At 37.3% G+C, this 23,274-nt stretch overlaps 1 protein-coding gene across 2 annotated transcripts in view; it reads left to right on the top strand.

Moving 5' to 3' along the window:
• The window catches only part of LOC131501172 (S-adenosyl-L-methionine-dependent tRNA 4-demethylwyosine synthase TYW1), a 216,146-nt gene that overhangs the window by 157,475 nt on the left and 35,397 nt on the right, over positions 1 to 23,274 (top strand). The window lies entirely within an intron of this gene.

Here is a 23,274-nt window from a genome sequence, read left to right as displayed (position 1 = left end):
ATTCTCTGTCTCTCTCTGTCTCTCTCTCTCTCTCTGTCTCTCTCTCTCCCTCCCTCCCTCTCTTTCTCTCACTCACTCACTCACTTACTCACAAAATAAATAAACATTAAAAAAAAAAGTCAGACACTTAACCGCCCAAGCCACCCAGGCACCCCTGCCCTGCTTTTGTAATAAAGTTTCACTGGAACACAGCCATGCTGCTTGTTGGCACACTGGCTGTGGCCGCTTTCCTGCTCCTCTGGCAGAGTCGAGTAGCTGCCACAGAGACCATTTAGTTCCCAAAGCCTAAAACAGAACAGGCTTGTGCCCCCTGGGCACCCCCCGGGACTCACGGACACGGTGCTGGGGCCTTGCTGGCTAGTTGCCTGGTCCACAGCTGCTTCCCCGTTGGTCCTCCTGAACTTGGCACTGCTCGCCTTACCACCGCTTGCTTCCTGAAACTCTCTCTTCCCCTGGTTTCTTAGAACATCTCATTCTCCTCATTTTCTTTCTTGTTCCTTACCACCTTCTCCACCTTTAGGCTCCTCCCTGCACCCTCTTACCGGAGGTGTTTCCCACGCTTCAGTCCTCAGGCTTCTTTTGTCCTCGTGATCTTGCTGGAGCACATCCTTCTGTGCTCCCCCCCACCCCCATTCCTGCTCCTGAGTTCAACCTCGTCTGTGTTCCCAAGCCTACTTTCCCCTCATCTCCCTTCTTATTAGCACAGCTGTTCTGCAGTCACTCTTCACCAGGAAGAAGTCATTTTTACACTTAATTCACACTTACCGTAGTTGAGATTAGCATCTTATGTTTCTTGGGCTTTCCCCCTATCAAAGCAATACATGAGGAGTGTAAGTCCTTTTAATCTTATGTTTATGTATACACATATGTGCCAGTATTTTTTTAGGTATCTTACTGTATGTATTGTTTTATAGTTTGTGTTTTTAAGATAAAAAATTACTTTGTCAGGTTTACTCTCATAAAAGATGCAGAAGTATAAAAACTAAAAACCTCCCTGTGTGATCCCCCACTCCCTTCTCACCTTATTTATTTCCCAAAGGGATTTCTGTTTACTTTAGAAGTATCTTCATTGACATATGTAGTGCATATAAACTATACTTGAATGGTTTAAAAAAAATTTTTTTTTTTACATTCATTTATTTTTGAGAGACAGAGACAGAGCACAAGTGGGGGAGGGGCAGAGATAGAAGGAGACATAGAATCCAAAGCAGGCTCCAGGCTCTGGGCTGTCAGCACAGAGCCTGACACGGGGCTTGAACTCACTGACTGTGAGATCGTGACCTGAGCTGAAGTCGGACGCTTAACCGACTGAGCCACCCAGGCACCCAAACTCTACTTGAAGGTTAAAAATACAAATAGGATCTCGCTTTACATAGTGCCTATAGGTTGCTTTTTTTTTTGTTTATCAATATATATTGTACCTCTTTGTGTTTGACTGCAAATAATTTTACCTCATTCTTTTACATAGCTGCACCCATACGGCTATGTTGCTTAACCGCTTTCTGATTGATGGTTATTTCTATTTGTTTATTATTATAAAGAATTGGGTATGTTTTTAATTTTTAAAAAAAATTTTTTTTTTTAACATTTATTTATTTTTGAGACAGAGAGAGACAGAGCATGAACAGGGGAGGGGTAGAGAGAGAAGGAGACACAGAATCTGAAACAGGCTCCAGGCTCTGAGCTGTCAGCACAGAGCCCGACGTGGGGCTTGAACTCACGGACCGTGAGATCATGACCTGAGCCGAAGTTGGACGCTTAACCGACCAAGCCACCCAGGCGCCCCTGTTTTTAATTTTTTAATGAACTTGTATTTTAGAACAGTTTTAGAGCTACAGAAAAATTGAAAAGACAGTACAGAGTTCCCACGAACCCTTACTATTATTTCTGTATTATTAACATGTTACATTTGTATGGTATGTTTGTCATAGTTCATGAACTAATATTGATACATTAAGTTAATATTTTATTCCAATTTCCCTTTTCTGTTCCAGGATCCCACATTACATTTAGTAGTTTTGTCTCCATAGGCTTCTCGTGACTGGTTCTTTTTTCGGACTTTCCTTGTTTTCATTGCGTTGACGGTTTTTAGGAATACTGGTCAGGTATTTTTTAGAATGCCCCTTGATTGGGATTTGTCTGATGTTTTTCTGGTGATTTGACTGCAGTTGTTACACGTTTTTGGGGAGAAGATCACAGAGCCAAAATTTGTATACATTAAGATTCTCTCTTTGAGCTGTAAAGTTCTGTGGTTTTGACTAATGCACAGTGTCATGTATCCACCATTACACTATCATATAAAACAATTTCACTGCTCTAAGGAATCCCCTGTGCTTCGCCTATTCAAAATCCCCCACCTGCCCCCAAATCCCTGGCAACCACTGTTCTTTTAACTCTCTCTTACAGTTTTGTGTCTTCGGTATGTCATATAATTGGAATCATACAGTGTGTGGCCCTTTCCGACTTTTTTCACTTACGTATATATTCACTTAAGGTTCCTCCATGCCTTTTCATGGCTTGAAAATTCATTTCTTTTTCTCACCAATACTTCATTATATGGACACGGCACAGATATCTGTTCCTCTGTTGAAGGACATCTTGCTTGGTTGCTTCCAGTTTTTGGTGACTATTTATAATCACCAAATGCTATAAACATTTGCATGCAGGTTTTTGGGTAAACACAACTGAGTTGGGTAAATCTCTAGGAACTCTGTTGCTGGATTGATGGTAAGTCTATGTTTAATGTTCCAGTGAACTGCTTGAGCTGTCTTCCAAAGTGGCTGTAACATTTTGCGTCTCCCCTAGCAATGGAGAGTTCCTGTTGCAGTGCATTCTCATCAGCATCTGTTATTGTTGGTTGTCGAGTTTTAGACCTTCTAGCAGCCACATCGTTGTATCTCGTCGTCGTTTTGTGATTCTCTAATGGTACATGGGGTTGAGCATCTTTCAGTATGCCTGTTTGAGATCTGTACATCTTTTTTTTTTGAGTTGTTTGTTCAGATCTTTTGCCCGTTTCTTAATTGTTTTTTGAACTGAGTTTGAAGAGTTCCTTATATATTTTGGATATGAAATTTTTATCAGATATATGCTTTGCATATATCTTTGCATATTTCTTTTAGTCTGATTTGTCTTTCATTCTCTTCACAGCATCTCTCTCAGGACAGAAATTTTTAATATTAATAAAGTCACTTACCAATGCTTTCTTTCCTGGATTATGCTTTTGGTTTGAATCTATAAACTCTTTATCAAACCCAAAGTCACAAAGGTTTTCTTTTGTGTTTTCTTCTAGAAGTTTTATAGGTTTGCATTTTATATTTAAGTTTTGTGTGTGTGTGTGTGTGTGTGTGTAAAAGGTGTAAGGTTTGCATCTAAATCCATCTGTTTGTGTGTTTAATTAATTAATTACTATGGACGTCCAAATATTCTGGCACCGTTTTGTTGAAAGACTGTCTTTTCTCAATTGAATTGCCTTTGTTCCTTTGCTAAAGATCAGTTAATTCTATTTGTCTGGATCCATTTTTTAGCTATCCTGATGATCTGTATGTCTTCTTTTGCCAATACTGTACTGTCTTACTTACTATTGGTTTATAGTAAATCTTGAAAATGTATCATGTGAGTTCTCCAACTTTGTTTTCCTTTAGAATTGTGTAGGTTGTTGTAAGTCTTTAATGTTCTGTATAAACCCTACAGTCAGTTTGTCAGTATCTATAAAATAGCTTGCTGACATTTTGTTTGAAATTATGTTGAATCTGTAGATCAAGTTCAGCAGAAGTGACATCTTAACAATATTGGGTCCTCCAATTCATGAACATAGAATATTTCTCCTTTTTTTTTAAAGATTTTTTTTAAAAAAAAATTTTTTTTTTCAACGTTTTTTATTTATTTTTGGGACAGAGAGAGACAGAGCATGAACGGGGAGGAGCAGAGAGAGAGGGAGACACAGAATCAGAAACAGGCTCCAGGCTCCGAGCCATCAGCCCAGAGCCTGATGCGGGGCTCGAACTCACAGACTGTGAGATCGTGACCTGGCTGAAGTCGGACGCTTAACCGACTGCGCCACCCAGGCGCCCCATTTTTTAAAGATTTTTTTGATTTCTTTAATCAGACTTTTATAGTTTTCTGCACATAGATCTTGTGTATATCTTATTAGATTTATGTACCCATATTTTATTTTTGTGGTGCTGTTGTAATTTTTAAAAAATTTCCAATTCCAATTGTTCATCTCTGGTATATAGGAAAGCAGTTGACTTGTTTGTAAATCTGAATCCTCTGATCTTACTATTCTCACTTAGTAGTTCTAGGAGGAGATTTTTTTTCAGTTTTTGCAAATAAAAACAGTTTTATTCCTTTCCAATTTATATACCTTTTATTTCTTTTTCTTGTCTTTTTGTAGTAGTTGGGTCTTCTGCTACTTTGTTGAATAAGAGTGGCAAGAGGAAGCATGCTTGCGTTATTCCCAGTCTTGGGCAAGGGGGAAATGTCCCGTTTCTCACAATTAAGTATCATATTAGCTGTAGGTTCTTTGTAGATATTCTTTATTGTTTTGAGGAAATTCCCCTTTATTCCTAGTTTGCTGAGGATTTTATCATGAATAAATGTTGACTTCTGTCAAATACTTTACTGCATTAATTTACAGATAGCATGATTTTTCTACACTAGCCTATTGATGTGTGATGTTGAATTTTTTGAATACTGAACCAGCCTTGGATACCTGAAATAAATCCCAACTGGTCATCATGTGTATAATAATTTTTAAACATGGTTTGATTACTAATGCTTTCTTTTCAAATCTATGCTCATGAGAGATATTGCCCTCAATTTTCCTTTTTTAAATGGCTTTATCTGGTTTTGATATTAGGGTAATGCTGGCCTCAGCATTCTGTGAGAAGTGTACCTCGCTTCTGTTTTTCTGGAAGAGATTGTGGTGAATTGATGTCATTTCTGGCATAGACGTTTGGTAGAACTCATTTGGGCTTAGAAGGTTATTAATTATTCAACTTCCTTAATATACATAGCCCTAATCGTATGATTTCTTCTTGTGTCTTCACAAAATTTGTCCATTTCATCCAAGTTATCAAATTTGTGGGCATAGTGTTGAGTATTACTTTAGTATTATTTTATTATCCATGGGATCAGTAGTGATGATCCCTCTTATTTTTGATCTCAGAAAATTATGTCTTCTATCTTTTTTTCTTGGTTAGTGTAGGTGAAGGCTTATCGATGGTAAGTGATTTTTCTTTCTTCAGAGAACTGTGCTTTGGTTTGTTGATTTTTCGCTATTGGTTTTCTTTTTTACACTGTCATTGATTTCTGCTCTAATTTTTATTATTTCTTTTCTTTTATTATTATGGTTTAGGCTTAAATTGCTCATCATTTTCTACTTTCCTAAAGTGAAGGCTTAGGTTATTGATTTTTTTCACTTAGGACTATGTCGTGATCCTTTGTGAAAGTATTCTATTACACTGAGTTTAATTGCCACATAGTCGTTCATCAGGTGGGTTTGCTATTGTCTTTTTTTTAACCCATCTACTAATAAATACTGTGAAACCTATGTACGTCTTTGCTCCTATTTCTGATTCCTTAGAATAAATTCTAGAAGATGAATTCCTGGGGTAAGAGATTACAGTTATAAAGGTTTTAAGTAGAAATTGTCAAATTGGGCATGTAGTAATAAGCTTGTATCACATGGACTTGTCATTTCTGCACATTCTTACCAACTTCACATGTTGATATTCTATCATTACTCAGCTTTATAAAACAATAAAGTTGTCTTATTTTATGTGTGGTCTTATAAGTCTTATTTTTATTGTTAATTTTCTTTTTGTTGAAGTGTAACATTTATCACTAAAGCATAGAAATCCTAAGTGTACAGCTTGATGAATTTTTTTTTTATTTTATTTTTTAACGTTTATTTATCATTGAGAGACAGAGAAACACAGAACATGAGCAGGGAAGGGACACAGAGAGAGGGAGACACAGAATCTGAAGCAGGCTCCAGGCTCTGAGCTGTCAGCACAGGGCCTCGAACCCATGAACTGTGAGATCATGACCTGAGCCAAAGTCGGTCACCCAACCAACTGAGCCACCCAGGCGCCCCTGATGAATTTTTAAATAAAGTCAATCCACCTGTATAATTAACACCCTAAAGGTCTCTTTCATGTCCCTTCCACACTAGCCTTCATCTCCCAAATTATCCACTATTCTGAATCATTAAACATGTACTCTTTTATTTGGTCTAGCTTCTTTAGTAGCATTAGATCCATTAAATTTATCCATGTTATTGTATGTAGCAATGATTAATTTTTTTCACTGATCTATAGAATCCTATTGTAAATGTGTCACAAATTTTTTAATTCATTGAACTTTTGGGGCGCCTGGGTGGCTCAGTTGGTTAAGTGTCTGACTTTGGCTCAGGTCATGATCTCGCGGTCCATGAGCTCGAGCCCTGTATCAGGCTCTGTGCTGACAGCTCAGAGCCTGGAGCCTGTTTCAGATTCTGTGTCTCCCTCTCTCTCTGACCCTCCCCTGTTCATACTCTGTCTCTCTCTGTCTCAAAAATAAATAAACGTTAAAAAAAAATGTAATTCATTGAACTTTTAAAAAAAAATTTTTTTTTCAACGTTTTTTATTTATTTTTGGGACAGAGAGAGACAGAGCATGAACGGGGGAGGGTCAGAGAGAGAGGGAGACACAGAATCGGAAACAGGCTCCAGGCTCCGAGCCATCGGCCCAGAGCCTGACGCGGGGCGCGAACCCACGGACCGCGAGATCGTGACCTGGCTGAAGTCGGACGCCTAACCGACTGCGCCACCCAGGCGCCCCTAATTCATTGAACTTTTGATGAGCATCAAGGATGTTTCCAGCTTGTGTCTATTATGAACATTGCTACTTTGAACTTTTTTTTTTTTTTACCAGTGCCCATTGTTTTAATGTGCATTTAATTATTTGTGATATTAAAATAATTTGCTATATTTTAGTTGACCCTTTGTATGTATTCTTTTGTGAAATACTGTTTTGGTTTTTAACCATTATTTTCTTTTGAGATGTGTATGGTTTTCATTAACTTGCAAATGCTTTTTATTAAGGACCAAATATCTCTATGAGCATATGTACACACACATACACATGTATATGTGTGCATATCTATCTGTTTATTTATTTAAAATTTTTTTTTTAATGTTTATTTACTCTTGAAGGAGAGAGATAGAACGTGAGTGGGGGAGGGTCAGAGAGAGAGGGAGACACAGAATCCGAAGCAGGCTCCAGGCTCTGAGCTGTCAGCACAGAGCCCGATGCGGGGGCCCCTATCTGTTTATTTTTTTAAGGATGTTATGAAGCAGGGGTTCTTTTCCCCCCATGTTAATAATCGATTGCAGCAACATTCGTTGTTGAATAATTTGTTCTCTACCCAATGATTTATAATGGTTGCCTATTGTAATCAAGTTTTCATATATTCATGGATGTTTCTAAACTTTCTACTGTGTTATGTTGATTATTCTTTCTTGTCTCATTGCCCCATGGTTACTATAGCTTTATAAGACTTGATATTTAGCACCAAAGACCCCTCTTCCTTCTTTAAAATTATTTTTCTTCAAAATTGTCTTGCTTATTCTTACCACCTTGCTACATTTTCATATTTACTTTAGAACCAATTTGTCAATTCTCATATACACACAGAACTTGGGGATATTGATTGGAATTGCATGTAATTTGGGCAAGTTGCCATTTTTATGAAGTCATGTCTTCAGTTTATCGCTTATTTTTAAATTGCCTGCTCTATCACTTTAATTTTCTTTTACTAACATTTCTCTTCTGATTGTAGATTATGTTGGCTGTCTTGGGGAATGTTAGATTTCCACACATCTTTTGGAATTGTTTGCAGGCTCTTCTTGAGTAGGAGGTTATTTTTGTTCCTATATGTTCCCCTAAGAGGCTGCTAGGTCCAATTTCTGATCACAAGGCTGTTTCATTATATATTTTTTAGCCCGTTTTATCTAATTTACTTTTCATTTTTCATTTCATCTATATTGCCATGGGGATGGTTGAAGAGATGAACTTGAAGTATCCTTTTGATTATATGTCCATTGTATGCACTATTTGGTAAATAATGCAAATTAGATAAGTAAGGGTTTTAGATGAAAGGCTTAATTTTGGCATTTTAGTATTTGTAGAGCAAGTGCCATCCGCCCTTCTTCAGGCTCATCTTGCTGTCATTCCAGATTCACTTTCTTATGAGTCAGACATGAGGTAGAGTACTGTATACACAGGCACATCTTGTCACTGTTAAGCTTTCCAGGGAGGAAATTTTATAGGCTTACTTCAAGGGTTTAGTCACCTTCTAATGAGTCACTTTTTTTTTTTTTTTTTTTTTTAAATTCTGGAGCCAAGTTTAGGCACAGGGAGGTTAATTGGTGGGTTAAAACAATCTGAACATTTCTTAACTACAGAGTGTTTGCATTTGGACAGTTAATTCCCAGGAAGGGAGCTTTTAGTATCTAACATTTGGTACTTAAACTCATGAATTGTTACAAGTAATATTTCTGGAGAAACAGATCTATAGGATTTATTGATTTTGGGGATGTATGGTTTCTGGCTGTTCTATATTCCTTCTGGATTTACTTTATCTCAATAGTTTTGTGAACTGTGGCTTGGCTATATTGAGATAACCTTCTCATTCCATCTTTACACTTTGGATTCAGGTGTTTCTATCTGTTTGTGTCTGCTGCAGGATGATGGATAGATAGACTGCCTGTGGGAACATTGCCAGAGATTGTGCTCTTTTGTCAGTATCTGGAGACATCCAAGTCGATGTGTTGCTTCAGTGATTGGAGTCTGTGTACGCACCCTGGTTGTAGGCAATAACATGATCTTCTGCTTATTGATTTTTATGACATTGTTTATCTGACCTGTATTTACTCTTCTGTACATAGGCTGTCACTCACCTTGTGGTGGTGGCTTTAGACTTCTCAGTACAGATGTTCTCTCACGTGGAAAGTGGAGAGTGGCCCTCGGATTTTGTGCTCAGCTCGTGCTTCTGGTAGAAACCTTCCCATTTATTTATTCTTCTTCATTTATTTTTCCTTTTGTCCTTATTCTTTACATTCTCTCTCCCTTGTTCATCTTTTTCAAAAATTATTAGTCTCGTTCCTTTTCCTTGCATTCCCATGTTGTAAGCTTCTATGTTAGCGGTTCTTAGGATACAGGTCATGTTCACACAGTGGAAACTGTCCCGTTAAGATGCCAGTGGAGCCACCTCTTCCACTTTCTCCCAACCTCCAGAGGATGGAGAAACACTGCTCTGTACTATTCTTAAGCTTTTCTGAAGTGTAAATATTCTGCTTTTTAAAAAATCCTCTAATGGGAATTTTTTCCTTGCTATTGAATATCTATTTACAATCTCTCCATGTCTCATCCAATTGCCAGTGCTCTCAGCCCCCTTTGTCTTTTGCATTTTGCACTTCTGAGCTTTCTCTTCTTGTGGTTTCTCAGGAGATGAATCCCTTTTGCCTGTATGTCTATTATATGCATTATAATATCTTGTTGTATGTGTGGACTATTCTGTGTCTGTACATATATCACATATACGGTTTCACCCTCCTTCTACTCCTTCACACAGGCAACATCTTCCTGCGTATTAGCCACATTGCCAGGAAGACGTTGCCAGGAAGATGTCAAGTCCTTCTTTCTTTCTTTTTTCTTTTTTGCTATTAAGTAACTTGTGGAGGCACATGACCCTTCAAACTCTGGGCACACTCTGTTTAGTATTCCAGCTGATACGCGTGGTCTTCTGAGGCTTTGCTGAACCTAAGGCAAATCTTTTTCTATATCCTTTACTGAATTTCTGGTTTTTGAGCAGCAGAATTTTGTTTAAGCCATCTGCTATAATGGATAGTTGAGATCAGGAACATCAAGAGACTGTTAAGCTGATTCAGTCTCCTCTCAAGAGTCAGTACTATTTAAAAATGTGTGTGTGTGTGTATGTGTGTACATGTTTTCTGATCCCACAGCTTTCATTATATTTCCTTTAAGCCTTATTTATGTCATTAATACTATCATATATGTACAGTTTTCTTTTTAGCTATTGAAAAATTCAGCACTATTGCATAAAAATTATCCCTCATCATTAAACATTCTTCTAACACCAGTTATTCTCAGTAGGAACAAATACAAAAAAACAAGCCCCCTCCTCATTTCCTACCCCTTTCTGAAAATCACACCTCCATCGAGCTCTTCTTTTGTTAGGAATGTGTTTCTCTGCTATGTTAGGATTCATAACCACTGTTCTGAAATATCATCTTTAGTGTTAAATAGCTATGTCCTAAATCATCTTCCTCTTTCTTGGGATTGAAGCTCTTGAGAATAATATCTCATTATTATGAACAAAGCTGGAATGAACATTCTTATATATCAGTATGTGTCCACAATTTTTTATCACTTCCAAACGTGAAATTTTTAGAAATGCAATTATTGGGTCAACAGATTTAAGTATTTTTCAGATTCTTTAATCATGTCGCTGTGTTACTTTCCAAAATGTTTTCGCTGGATTTTGCTTTCACTGTCAGTGAATGAGTGTGCCTGTCTTGGCTAAACTCTAGGCAGCATTGAATATTGCTATTTTGAAAAATCTTTGCCGATATGATAACCCAAAATGGTACCTCATTACTGCTTCAATTTGCATTTCTTTGATTACTAGTAACTCAGTACCATATTTTAGGAGACCATTTTATCTTGTTTTGACACAGCTTCAACTCGAGATTGTCTTGAATTGCAACTGTCAAGATAAATCGTTGAAATTAAGAGCTGTAGTCCTGGGATATAATAACCTCATCCAGAATATGTAGCACTGAAAGCTGCCTAATTAGAAACAACAGAATTCTGTCCAATTCACAGATATATATATATATGTGTCCAATACACACACACACATATATATATATATGTGTATATACATATACACATATATATATATATATATATATTTTAAGCACACACACATAATATATTTTTTAAACTTTTTATTATAGATTTTTAAAACACCCAAGAGAAAAGAAAACACTAGAATGAATTCCTGTGTAACCACAGTCTTTACTTTGGCAACTACTGGCACTCTACATTTCTTATTTCACCTGTCTCCCCTCTGTTTTTGGAGTGGAGGAGGCATTGGAATATTTCAAGTCAAATAAATACATCACTTTACCCATGAATACTTACGTATAGAATGCCTCTTCCCAGAACTTTGCATATATTTTATCTCCAATAGGATTTATTACTATAGTATATCATAGGTACAGAAAAGTGCATAGAGCTTAAATGGACAGCTTGGTGAATTATTACAGAATGAACACACCTCTGTTTTCAGCAACAAACTTAAGAATACAGTATGAGTATGTATATAATATGAAGAACACCTTCAGAGTCACCCTTTTGCACCATTCATCTTCCTTCCTGGTCATCAGCCCCTCTTCTTTCTAAAAATAATCACTGTTTTGTCTTCTAACACTGTAAGGTAGTTTTCCCTGTCCTTGAACTTTATATAGAAATGGAATCATACAGTATAGAATTGACCCTTGAATAACTCTGGGGTTGGGGTGCTGACCCCTTGCGCAGTTGAAAATCCACGTATAACTTTCACCTCCCAAAACCAGCTACTAGCCTGCTGTTGCCTAGAAGCCTTACCGATAACATAAACAGTTGATGAACACATACTTTGTATGTTATATGTATTATACTGTATTCTTACAATAAAGTAAGCTAGAGAAAGGCAGATATTGAGAAAATCACAAGGAAAAGCACATTTACAGTACTGTACCCTAAAAAATTCACGTTTAAGTGGATCTGTGCAGTTCAAACGCATGTTGTTCAAGAGTCGACTGTATTTTGCTTTACATGTTTGTTAGATTTATCCATGATGTTGTGTACAGCTGTAGTCTGTTTCATTGCTATATTTCATTATGTGAATATGCATCCTTGCTACCAACTGGTTTTGTCTTTCTTTGAAATAATATTTTCTTGTGGATTTAATTTGCATTTCTGTTGGGGCACCTGGGTGGCTCAGTTGGTTAAGCCTCTGACTTCAGTTCAGGTCATGATCTCATGGCTCGTGAGTTCAAACCCCACCTCGGGCTTGGAGCTTGGAGCCTGGAGCCTACTTCAGTTTCTGTGTCTCCCTCTCTCTCTCTGCCCTTCTCCCCCCCAAAAATTTTTTTTTGCATATCTGTTTATTGGTCATTTGAATCCCCTCTTACGAGAAGGATATATTCTTAAAAGTTACTGTCCTCTGTTATTAAACTGTAAAAACCCCTCTTATTCAAGGCCATACAAGAACATTCGTGGCTTTGTCAATTTTTATTTTGCATTATCTTTTTCTAATTGGTTTTCAGGAGTTCTTTATATATTGTAGATAATGAGTAAACGTCTTTTTTCACTCTGTAGCTTGTCTCTTTCTTATAATATCTTTTAATAAGGAGAAGTTGCTAATTTTAATGTAGTCCAGCTAAACACGCTTTCTTTTCTGTAGAGTGCATTTTAAACTGTTTAATAAAGTCATGAAGAGATTCTTATTTTCTAGATATTTTGTTGTTTTTCTTTCACATTTAAGTCTATAATCCATTAAAACATTTTCTAAGTGTGAATGTTTTTATCCCCCCCCCCCCCCCCCCCACATATGAGCACCCATCGGACCCAGCACGGTTAATTTAAAATACCATCCTTTTCTACCTTATTCGATAGTGCCAATTTTGTAATAAATCAAATATCTATATTTGTTGCTCATTTCTGGTTTTTTGTTGAGATGTAATTGATAATTGACATGTGACATTTTATAAGTTGAAGGTGTGTTCATTTGATACATGTACATAATGCAATATGATTACCATGGTAGTATTAGTTAACACTTCATCACATCCAATAGTTATCATTATTTTTTAATGGTGAGAACATTTAAGATCTAGTCTCTTAGCATCTTTGTTAACTAAATTGTTAACTAATGAAATCACAATGTTAACTAAATCACAATGCTTTGCTGTACATTAGATCTCCAGAACTTTATTCATCTTGTAACTACAAGTTTGTACCCTTTGACCAATATCTCTCCAGTTCCCCCACCCTTCAGGGGACTGTTTCCATGAGTTCCCCTTTTGTAAATTCCACACCTAAGTGGTATCGTACAGTTGACCGTTAAACATCGTAGCGGGTCGGGGCAGTGACCCCCCGTGCAGTGGGAAATCTTCATATTAACTTTTGACTCTCCCAAGACATTTAGTATGTTCTACATATTATACTATATTCTTACAATGAAGTAAGCTAAATAAAACATTATTAAGAAAATCAAGGAAGAGAAAATATATTTATGGTACTGTACGTATATATTTACTGAAAATCCATGTATAAGTAGGCCCACACAGTTCAAACCTATGTTGTCTAAGGGTCAGTTGTATTTGTCTTTCTCTGTCTGATTTACCTCACTTATTATAATGCCTTTGATGTCCATGTTTATCCATGTTGTCACAAATGGGAGTATTTTCTTCTTTCTCTTGGCTGATGTATATGTATACACCACATGTTCTTTAACTATTCATCTGTTGATAGACACTTGGTTTGTTTCCATATCTTGGCTATTTTTTTTTTTTTTTTTTTTTGGGACAGAGAGAGACAGAGCATGAACGGGGGAGGGGCAGAGAGAGAGGAAGACACAGAATCGGAAACAGGCTCCAGGCTCCGAGCCATCAGCCCAGAGCCTGACGCGGGGCTCGATCTCATGGACCGCGAGATCGTGACCTGGCTGAAGTCGGACGCTTAACTGACTGCGCCACCCAGGCGCCCCCATATCTTGGCTATTTTGAATATCCTGTTTTATTTCCTTTGGATATATACCCAGAGGTGGGGTTGCTGGATCATGTGCTGCTTCTATTTTTTTATTTTTTGAGAATACTTCATACTGTTCATAGTGACTTTACCAATTTACACTACCACTAATGGTTCCCTGAATCCAAAACCCAAAAAGGGTTCTCAGTTTTCCACATCCTTTTCAACACTTGTCTTCTCTTGCCGTCTTAAGGATGGCTATTCAACACGTGTGAGCTGATCACTGAGATCATTGTGGTTTTGGTTTACATTTCCCCGATGATTAGTGATGTTGAGCATCTTTTCACGTCCTTGTCGACCATTTGGATGTCTTCTTTGGAAAAGTGTCTATTCAGTCACTCTGCCCGTTTTTAAATCAGATTGTTTGGTTTTTTGTTATTGAGTTGTAGGAGTTCTTTTAGCTATTAACCCTTTATCAGAAGATGATTTGTAAATATTTTCTCCCATTCCATAGGTTGTCTTTTCATTTTGTTGATGGTTTCTTTTGCTGTGCAGAAGCTTTTTGTTTTGATGGTAGTGCCATTTGTCTATTGTGGCTTTTGTTGCTCGTGCTTTTGGTGCCATATCCAAAAAGTCATTGCTAAGATTAGTGTCAGAGAGCTTTTTCCCTGTGTTTTCTTGTAGGAGTTTTACGGTTTCAGGTCATATGTTTAAATCTTTAATCCATTTCAAGTCATTGCTTTGTATGTTTTACAGTATTCCAGGCACCATTTACTGAAGACACTATCTTTTCCCGATTGAGTATTCTTGGTTCCCTTGTCAAATATTAGTTGACATGTACACACAGGTGTTTATTTTGGGCTCTCTGTCCCATTGGTTTATGTGTTTGTCTTTATGCCAGTGGCATACTGGTTTGATTACTGGAGCTTTGTAGTAAACATTGAAATCAGGATATGTGATACTTCCTGCTTTGTTCTTTTTTTCTCAGGATTGCTTTGGCTATTGAGCGTCTTTTGTGGTTGGATACAAATTTTCAGATTGTTTTTTCTAGTTGGGTGAAAGTTCCCATTGGAATTTTGATAGGGATTGCATTGAATCTATATAGATAGCAAAGTGTATAAATTCACTGGCTTTTAGCTTATCACAACATTGTGCAATCATTAGCATTATCTAATTCCAGACGATTTTTAATAGTGTCGGGCTTCTTTCAGTTAGCATAATGTTTTCAGGATTCACTCATGTTATTGCTTTAATCAAAACCTCATTCTTCTTCCCTCCTGCCCTCTCCCCCCCACTGAATAATATTCCACTGTATGGATACACTACATTTGTTTATCCATTCTTCAGCAGATGGACATTTGCATTGATTCCACCTTTTGCTCTTATGATCAACAAACTATGAATATTCATGTACAAGTTTTAGTGTGAACCCTACATTTTTAATTCTCTCAGGTGTATCTACCTAGGAATGGAATTGCTAGGTCATATATTGATTCTATGTTTAACTTTTTGAGGAACTAAACTGAAGCAGGAAAGTTAATTTTGGTGAAGTTCACCTTAGTTTTTCATTTGTTGCTTGTGCTTTAATGTCATGTCTAATGGCCTAATCCAAGGTCCTTATATTTTTTTCACAGAGTTTCATTGTCTTAGCTCTTACATATGGATCTTTTCACTTAATCTTCATATGGAATATGAAGTAGGCTTCCACTTCATGCATTTGCACGTGAATATCTAGTTGTCTCAGGACTGTTTGTTGAAGAGACTATTTTTCCTCCATTGAATGGACTTGACCTGTTTGTCAGATCAGTTGTCTATATATGTGTAGGTTCACTTCTGGACTCCATTCTGTTCCATGGTTCTGTATGTCTGTTCTTATGTCAGTGTCACACAGTCTTGATTAGTATAGCTTTGAGTAAGTCTTGAAATCAGGAGGTGTGAGTCCTCCAAATTTGTCTTCTTCAAAGTTATTTTGGCTGTTTGGGCCCATATGCATTTCTATATGCATCTTGAAAATCAACTTCCCCACCCCCGAAAAATGGGCAGCTGGAGTTTTGACAGGGATTTTTTATTTTTTATTGAGGTGAAATTCAAATAACTTAAAGTTAACCATTTTAAATGAAGAATTCACCGGCATTTAGTACGTTCATGGTGTTATTCAGTTACCACCTCTACGTAGTTCCTATACATTTTCATCTTTCCAAATAAAGTCTTGTATCTATTAAGTAGTTACTCCCCATCCTCCCTACCCAGTTGCTGACAACCACTAATCTGCTTTCTATTTCTGAGGATCTACCTGTTCTGGATATTTTGTATAAATGGATTCATGAAGCACGTTATCTTTTTCATTCCTGGCATAAATCCTACTTATTCATGGTACATAATACTTTAATATGCTATTGGATCCAATTTGATAGTATTTTGTTGAGGATTTCTGCATTTATATTCATAAGGGACACTGGGTATTTTCTTGTGCTATCTTTGGTTTGGTTCAAAGGTAATGCTGACATCAGAGAAGGAGTTCAGAAGTGTTCATTTTTCTTCTGTTAATGGGAGGAGTTTAAGAATATTACCCTTGAAATGTTTGGCAGAATTCACCAGTGCAGCCATTGTTTCTGGACTTTGTGTGGGAGTTTCTTCATTACTGATTTAATCTCTTTACTTGTTGCAGATCTGTTCAGATTTTCCATTTCTCTTTGAGTCATTTTTGGTAATTTGTGTGTTTCTAAGAATTTGTCCATTTTTTTTTTAAAGTTTATTTATTTTGAGACAGAGAACACAAGTGGGAGGAACAGAGAGGGAGAGAGAGAGAGAGAGAGAGAGAGAGAGAGAGAGAGAGAGAGAGAGAGAATCCTAAGCAGGTTCCACGCTATCAGTGCAGAGCCCAATGTGGGGCTCAAACCCACAAACTGTGTGATCATGACCTTAGCCAAAACCAAGAGTCAGACACTTAACCGACTGAGCCACCCAGGTGCCCCAGAACTTGTCCATTTAATTTAGGTTATATTTAATTTATTGACATAGTTGTTCACAGTATTCTTTTATAACCTTTTTGTTTTTGCAAGGTTGGCAGTATTGTCTCCGCTTTCAGTTCTGATTTTAGTTGTGTCTTTTCTTTTTTTTTTTTTAGTCTAGTTTCAGGTTTGTCAATTGCATTGATATTTTCATAGAACCAACTTCAGGGTTTTTTTCTTCTCCATTGTTTCTCTCTTCTCTATTTCTTTTACTTCTGTTCTGTTCTCATCTTTATTATTTCTTTCTTACTCTTTACTTTCGGTTTAATTTACTCTTCTGGACCAGATACTTGAGTTGTGAATTTTGAGATCTTTTTTTTTTTTTTTAATGCAGGTGTTTATAGCTATTATTTTTTTTTGTCTTTTTATTTTTTTTTTTAAAAAGATTTATTTATTTATTTATTTATTTATTTTGAGAGAGAGAGAGAGAGAGAGAGAGAGAGAGAGAGAGAAAGGAGAGAAAGCACATAGGGGAAGGGCAGGGAGAAAGGGAGAGAGAGAGTCCCAAGCAGGCTCTGCACTGTCAGTGTGGAGCCTCATGCGGGGTTCAAACCCACGAACTGTGAGATCATGACCTGAGCTGAAATCATGAGCCGGACATTTAACCAACTAAACCACCCAGGCACCCCTCTTTCTTTGTCTTTTGACAGTTTGATTATAATGTGTCTCATTATGAGACTCTTTGAGTTTATCATTTTTGGAGTTTGTAGAGCTTCTTGGATGTGTAGATTTATGTTTTTCACCAAATTTTTGAAGTTTTTGGCCATTCTTTTTTCAAACATTCTTTTTGCCATTTTTTCTTTTCTCTCTTGAGACTTTTGTAATGTGTATGTTAGTACACGTTGTAGTGTTTTATGGGCCTTTAAAAAGAAATGTAAATAATAAGCGTACAATCTTTCTCTTCCTTGTTGGGAAATAAGCATTATTAATGACTTGATGTGTTTCCTTTAAATGATTTCTTTTCCCACTGGATCAGATTTTCTTCACTGAGGCTTATTATCTTGTTTTGCCCTCTTTCCTTTATTGGAATTTTCAGTTGTTCATTAAGCTTGAAATTGGTTGGTTACTTTATTTAGAGAGTAATTCTATAATAACAGTTTTCCTGCTTATCTTTGAGCATAAAGAATGTTTCATTTGGTTGCATCATGAATTATATCTTTGAATTTACCTTTTCATTCTTTGTTTATTTGACTTATCAAGTTGACACATTTTGTTTTGTCTTCCACAGATAGTATAAAGCTTAGTTTAAAGCCATTTCAACAGCAGGCATGGTTTCTAAGGAGTTTGATAGGTTGCCCAACTTCTAGTAGAGGCATTAAATGTTCTTTGCTTTTAGAAACAATGGTCATCAGTGAGGGATTGTGTGTGTGTGTGTGTGTGTGTGTGTGTGTGTGTGTTTAAATGTTTAATTTTTGAGAGAGGGAGAGAGAGAGAGAGAGGGCGTGAGCGGGGCAGAGAGAAAGAATCCCAAGCAGGCTTCAGTGCAGAGCCCGACACGGGGCTCAGTCTCACAAACTGCAAGATCATGACCTGAGCCAAAATCAAGAGTCGGTTGCTTAACCAACTGAGCCACCCAGGCACCCCAGTGAGGGACTGTTTCAATTTTAAGTTGTTTTTTGGCTTTAAGCCATTCAGAATTAGTTTTTGACAAACATACAATTCGGTCAGTATTCAGTTTGGTTTTTATAAATTGAGAAGACGGTGCAAAAGGCATCAGTGGTGGAGTCGTAACCTCTGCCGGTTTCCCAGCTCCTCTCCTCTTTTGGCTTTGCGATGGTCACTAATTTTTTTCTGACTCTGGTTGTGTTTATTTGTCAGACTAGAATGTAAATGACACAACAGTTGGCACTTGGCTCTGTTCGCTGCTGTATCTCTAGCACCTAGAATTGGGCCCAGCGTAGAGAGGGACCCGGTGACTGTTGGTTGATACCTGTGATGAATCTGTGGAGCTGCTGGTGGTGGTGGTGATGGTAGCCGAAGTTTATTCGTACCTTCCTTTGTGCCAGGCCATGTTCTAAGACCGTTGTTTTAGTTCTTTTAACTTTACAACCATACTACAAGATACTGGTACTGGTACTCTCCCCATTTTACAGAGGCGGAGGGTGCATGCCTGAACGCACACAGCCGATTCCAGAGCCAGGAGCCATAGCTTAATTGTTACTCTGTGCTTCTTTTTCCTCCTTTCGCCTGGCCTTCCTGACTACTCGGGCCTTTTCTACTTTGCACTTAAAATCTTTTTCTGCCTCGGTTCCCCTTGATAAGCATTTAACATTTACCTTAGGTATTTTGACCTTAGTTTTCAGCCCATGTATTTTCAGTTCGTCTATTACTTCCCTCTAAGAAACAACACAAGTTAAAACCCAAATTTAAAGTCTGTCGCAAAGATCTGGTCGAAAATTTCGAGGTGAACATCTAGGTCTCTTGCTAGGGACCAACCACATTTGTTGTGATATTACTTTCAAAATTCTGTTACTGTGTGCAGACCACTGGGGCAGGTTGGGGGGATCTTAGACTCTCAAACAGAAAATATATGAAATTATAAGATGGCAACTTCTCGACATTTTTGACAAGTCACACTGTGACATTTTACGAATAACACTGTACATTGAACAGCAAGTAGGTAAACTGTTTGTCTGAAGTCAATACCTTCATCCTATTTTTATATTCATCCTATTTTTATATAACTGTCCCTACGAGATAACATGCCACATTCAGAAAATTCTGCAGTAATAACCATTCCAGAACCTATGCAAATTAAAATTACTAAATCTCCAAACTGAAAAAAAAAATAAGTTTAATTCAAATTAAATGAATACAGTCCAGTTGACACTCCAACTTTTTTTTCTTTTCTAACAGAAGATAAAATAGCAATGTTAAGTATTTCCTTTGCAGAGGAAATTCCAGCCTTCACCTTTCAAGAAACATCTGCACCCAGTTTTTGTTTTAATCTAATCTAACTAGAGTGTACCACCCTTTTGTTCTTCTGTAGACCTTAGGAACTGCTTTAACTAATTTTAAGCAGACTTTAAATAAAATCTCTGAAATGATTCCATTGAACAAGCTCCCCATAGTCACAGCAAAACCCAGAATGCAAAGTTGATAATTTGAAATGAACTAATGAAATCCACTAACATTCCTTTTCCAGTAACCCCATAATGTTTCTCTTTGTAGCAATTTGATACAAGTATGCTATAGATAAAAAGGTATGAAAATTAGCTATTTCTGCTAATCAAAAGATATGAAGAAAGTGAAAAGGAAAGCCATAAAGTGAATGGAAATGTTTCCAAGGCCTTTATAACAGCTCTCTTATAGCCAGGATATATAAAGCATTTGAAAAAAACAAAACAAAACAAAAAACAGTCAGTAGGAAGAAGACAGCCCAATACAGAAATATTTAAAACACTTGAACAAGTACTTCCCAATAGCCGGCATCCAAATGGCCAGAAACATAATCAACTTCTTTAGTAGTCAGGCAAATACAAAATAGACAACGCAAGAGTGGCAAAATTTAAAGACTGAAAACTCCAAGTGTGGTTAAGGAAGAGAAACAGCTGGAACCCTGAGACACTGCAGGTGAAAGTATTGTAAAATCACTTTGGAAACCAGTTTGACAGTATATGCTGACACTGCATGAATACACTTCCTGTGACCCAACGTTTCCACACGTTGCATCCAAGAAAAATACATGCTCTTGTGCATCTCAAGAGTGAAGTATAATAACACGGGGGGCAACAGACACTATTTTGGTAGGACCCAAACTGGAAAATAACCAAAACTTCCACTAGTAGTATATTCACATAATAGATACACAGCAGTATGTTTGATCTCACAAACATCAAATTCAGTGAAAGAAGCCAGACCTAATTGAGTATAAGCCATAATAGCATTTTATACAATTTCCTGAAACAGGCAAAATTAAACTCTAGTGTGATAAAAATACAACAGCATTGTTTTAGAACAGCTAAAAAGTGGAGATGATCCAGATATCTACCGTTGGGGGGAATGGTCGAATGAATTGTTGTATATTCAAATGATGGAGTACTGGCTAACAAGGAAAATGAGCAAATGTCAACATGCAGCAACACGGATGGATTTTCTGAAAATGTTGGATGACAGAAGCAAGACACAAAAGAATAATGGTATTAGGTATCTTTGGGACAGAGGGAGCGGATAGCGACTGGGTGATGGGTATTTTCTTTGTGTTAACCCCTTTTGCTATACAGATGTAGCTTATATATGTTTCTCTTTGTATGTTTTGTTTCACGATTTTAAAAGGTTTAGCAAAGCAGAGAGGGCCATGCCCCTTGGGTTCACATGCCAGCTTTGCCGCTTTCCAGCTGTGTGACTTTGGGACATTTATCTAACAGCTCAAGGCCTCAATTTCACAACTGCGATGTGAAGATAATAATCAAACCTATTTTGTAGGATTTGTTGTAAAGAGTAGACAGATACTGGACTCTTCGCTCCAATGTTAAGCACTTACAATAACAGCTGGCATGTAGTCAGTGCTGAGAAACTGCTAACTGCTTTTCTTGTTATTGTTGGTATCATTGCCAGTTTATTTGTGCAAAGGAATTATAAACTCCCATTGGAGTTAACATTATATTATAAATCTATCATGGCTGTCCATGTAGTGAGTTTTTGTTTTAGGTCTTTCAGAAAAGTTTATTTTCTTCAGTGTCCATGTTATTTCATAAACTAATCACTAGATATTTTACAGATGTATTTTATAGTTGTTTAAGTGGAATTTTCCTTGCCTTGTATTTCATAATTGGTTGCTGTTGGCATATAGTAGCTACTACTTCTTGGGGTTCTAAGTTCTACACGGATTGAAGCTTTTAATCCTGTGTAGGACCCCCATTTTTCACAGGGTAGAAACTGAGAACAGGGAGATGAAAATAGCTAAGTGTGTGGTCTGGGCTTTGGTTGGGCCCCAGCGCCCGTATTCACTCCACTGATCCATGCTAAGAAGGCAGTTCATTTTTATACTTTTCCTTAATACAACTTTTTAGTTGATTTTCTTAGGTTTCCAAGAACCCAGTTACATCATTTGCAAGTAATTGTTTTTTTGTGTAGCGTCCAGCAATTCTTGCTCCCTTGCCTTATTGCTTGGATTTTCACTTTCAGGGAAGTGTTCATAAAAATAACAGAGTGGACATTCTTCTGTTAGTCTGACCAAATGGGAATGCCTGTATTTTTCATAAGCCACTGAGAATGACATTGACCATTTTATCTTAAGGTTGTGTTTTTTAATTGTGTAGTTTGCCAAATGGTTTTTGATTTGATTACTCTGTTTTGTTTTCAAATTAAGGATGGCTTTTAAATTATACCAAATACCTTTGTGTGTCTGTGAAGATGATCGTGTGTACTTTTCTGTGATGAACTCTGTGATGAATTATATTAATATGTAACCACATATGGAATCATCTTTGCATTCCTAGAATTTTCAACATACTGCTGAATTGTATTTGCTAAAGTTTCTATAAGATTTTTGTATCTGTAAGTACAAGTGAGATTGGTCTGCTGTTCTCTACCCGTTTTTGTTAAGTGAATTCTGGCTTTATATGTAAAGGGAATCTGGAAGATCTCTGTCTTTTCGTGCATTATATACTGTGTTTTAAAGTAATTTTTGAGTACATTTTCTGGTATGGCTGCCAAATACTGTTCAGCGGAGATCTTTTCATTTTGTTCATCGAAGATCTCGAGTGTTTCTTCTCTTTCACTAATTATGGAAATCTTCAAACATAGGCAAAAGTAGAGAGGTTGGTGTCATTTTGTTCCTCTCTCGCCTCACTTTTTCTCTCAAGTATTTAGAGCCTCACTACTTAAAACATGCTGTGCGTCGTAGCAGCATGGATATTATCCGGGAACTTGCTCCAGATGGGTGTGGCCCTGCGTGCATATGCACATAGACACCACCTCCGCCATATACTACTGGTTATAGGCAAGTCCTAGGTGCCGCTCCCCAGTCTTGCTTTAGATTTTAACCCCTTTTGGGGCGCCTGGGTGGCTCGGTCGGTTAAGCGGCGGACTTCGGCTCAGGTCCTGATCTCGTGGTCCGTGAGTTCGAGCCCCGCGTCCGGCTCTGTGCTGACGGCTCAGAGCCTGGAGCCTGTTTCAGATTCTGTGTCTCCCTCTCTCTCTGTTCCTCCCCTGTTCATGCTCTGTCTCTCTCTGTCTCAAAAATAAATAAATGTTAAAAAAAATTAAAAAAAAAAGATTTTAACCTCTTTTTCATACTGTCCTGAGATGTTTCAATAACGCTTTGAATGTTTGAAAAATTGTCTCGGGTCCTGGAAGGGAGAGAGCTACAAAGTCAAAGGGCATAAACTTGTTAAAGCCTTTGATGTCTGTTGTCTAATTGCTTTTCAGAAAACCACTACCTCTTTTGGTTAAGTGGTAAACAGGTGACAATACTGACAGTTCATAAATGTGTCTTTTCTGCCAACAGGAGATCATT

This window comes from Neofelis nebulosa, chromosome 18, assembly GCF_028018385.1.
Source record: "Neofelis nebulosa isolate mNeoNeb1 chromosome 18, mNeoNeb1.pri, whole genome shotgun sequence".
In the NCBI taxonomy this organism is placed as follows: Eukaryota; Metazoa; Chordata; class Mammalia; order Carnivora; family Felidae; genus Neofelis; species Neofelis nebulosa.
The sequence above is the reverse complement of the archived record's forward strand: the minus strand, read 5'-3'. Positions and strand labels throughout refer to the sequence as shown.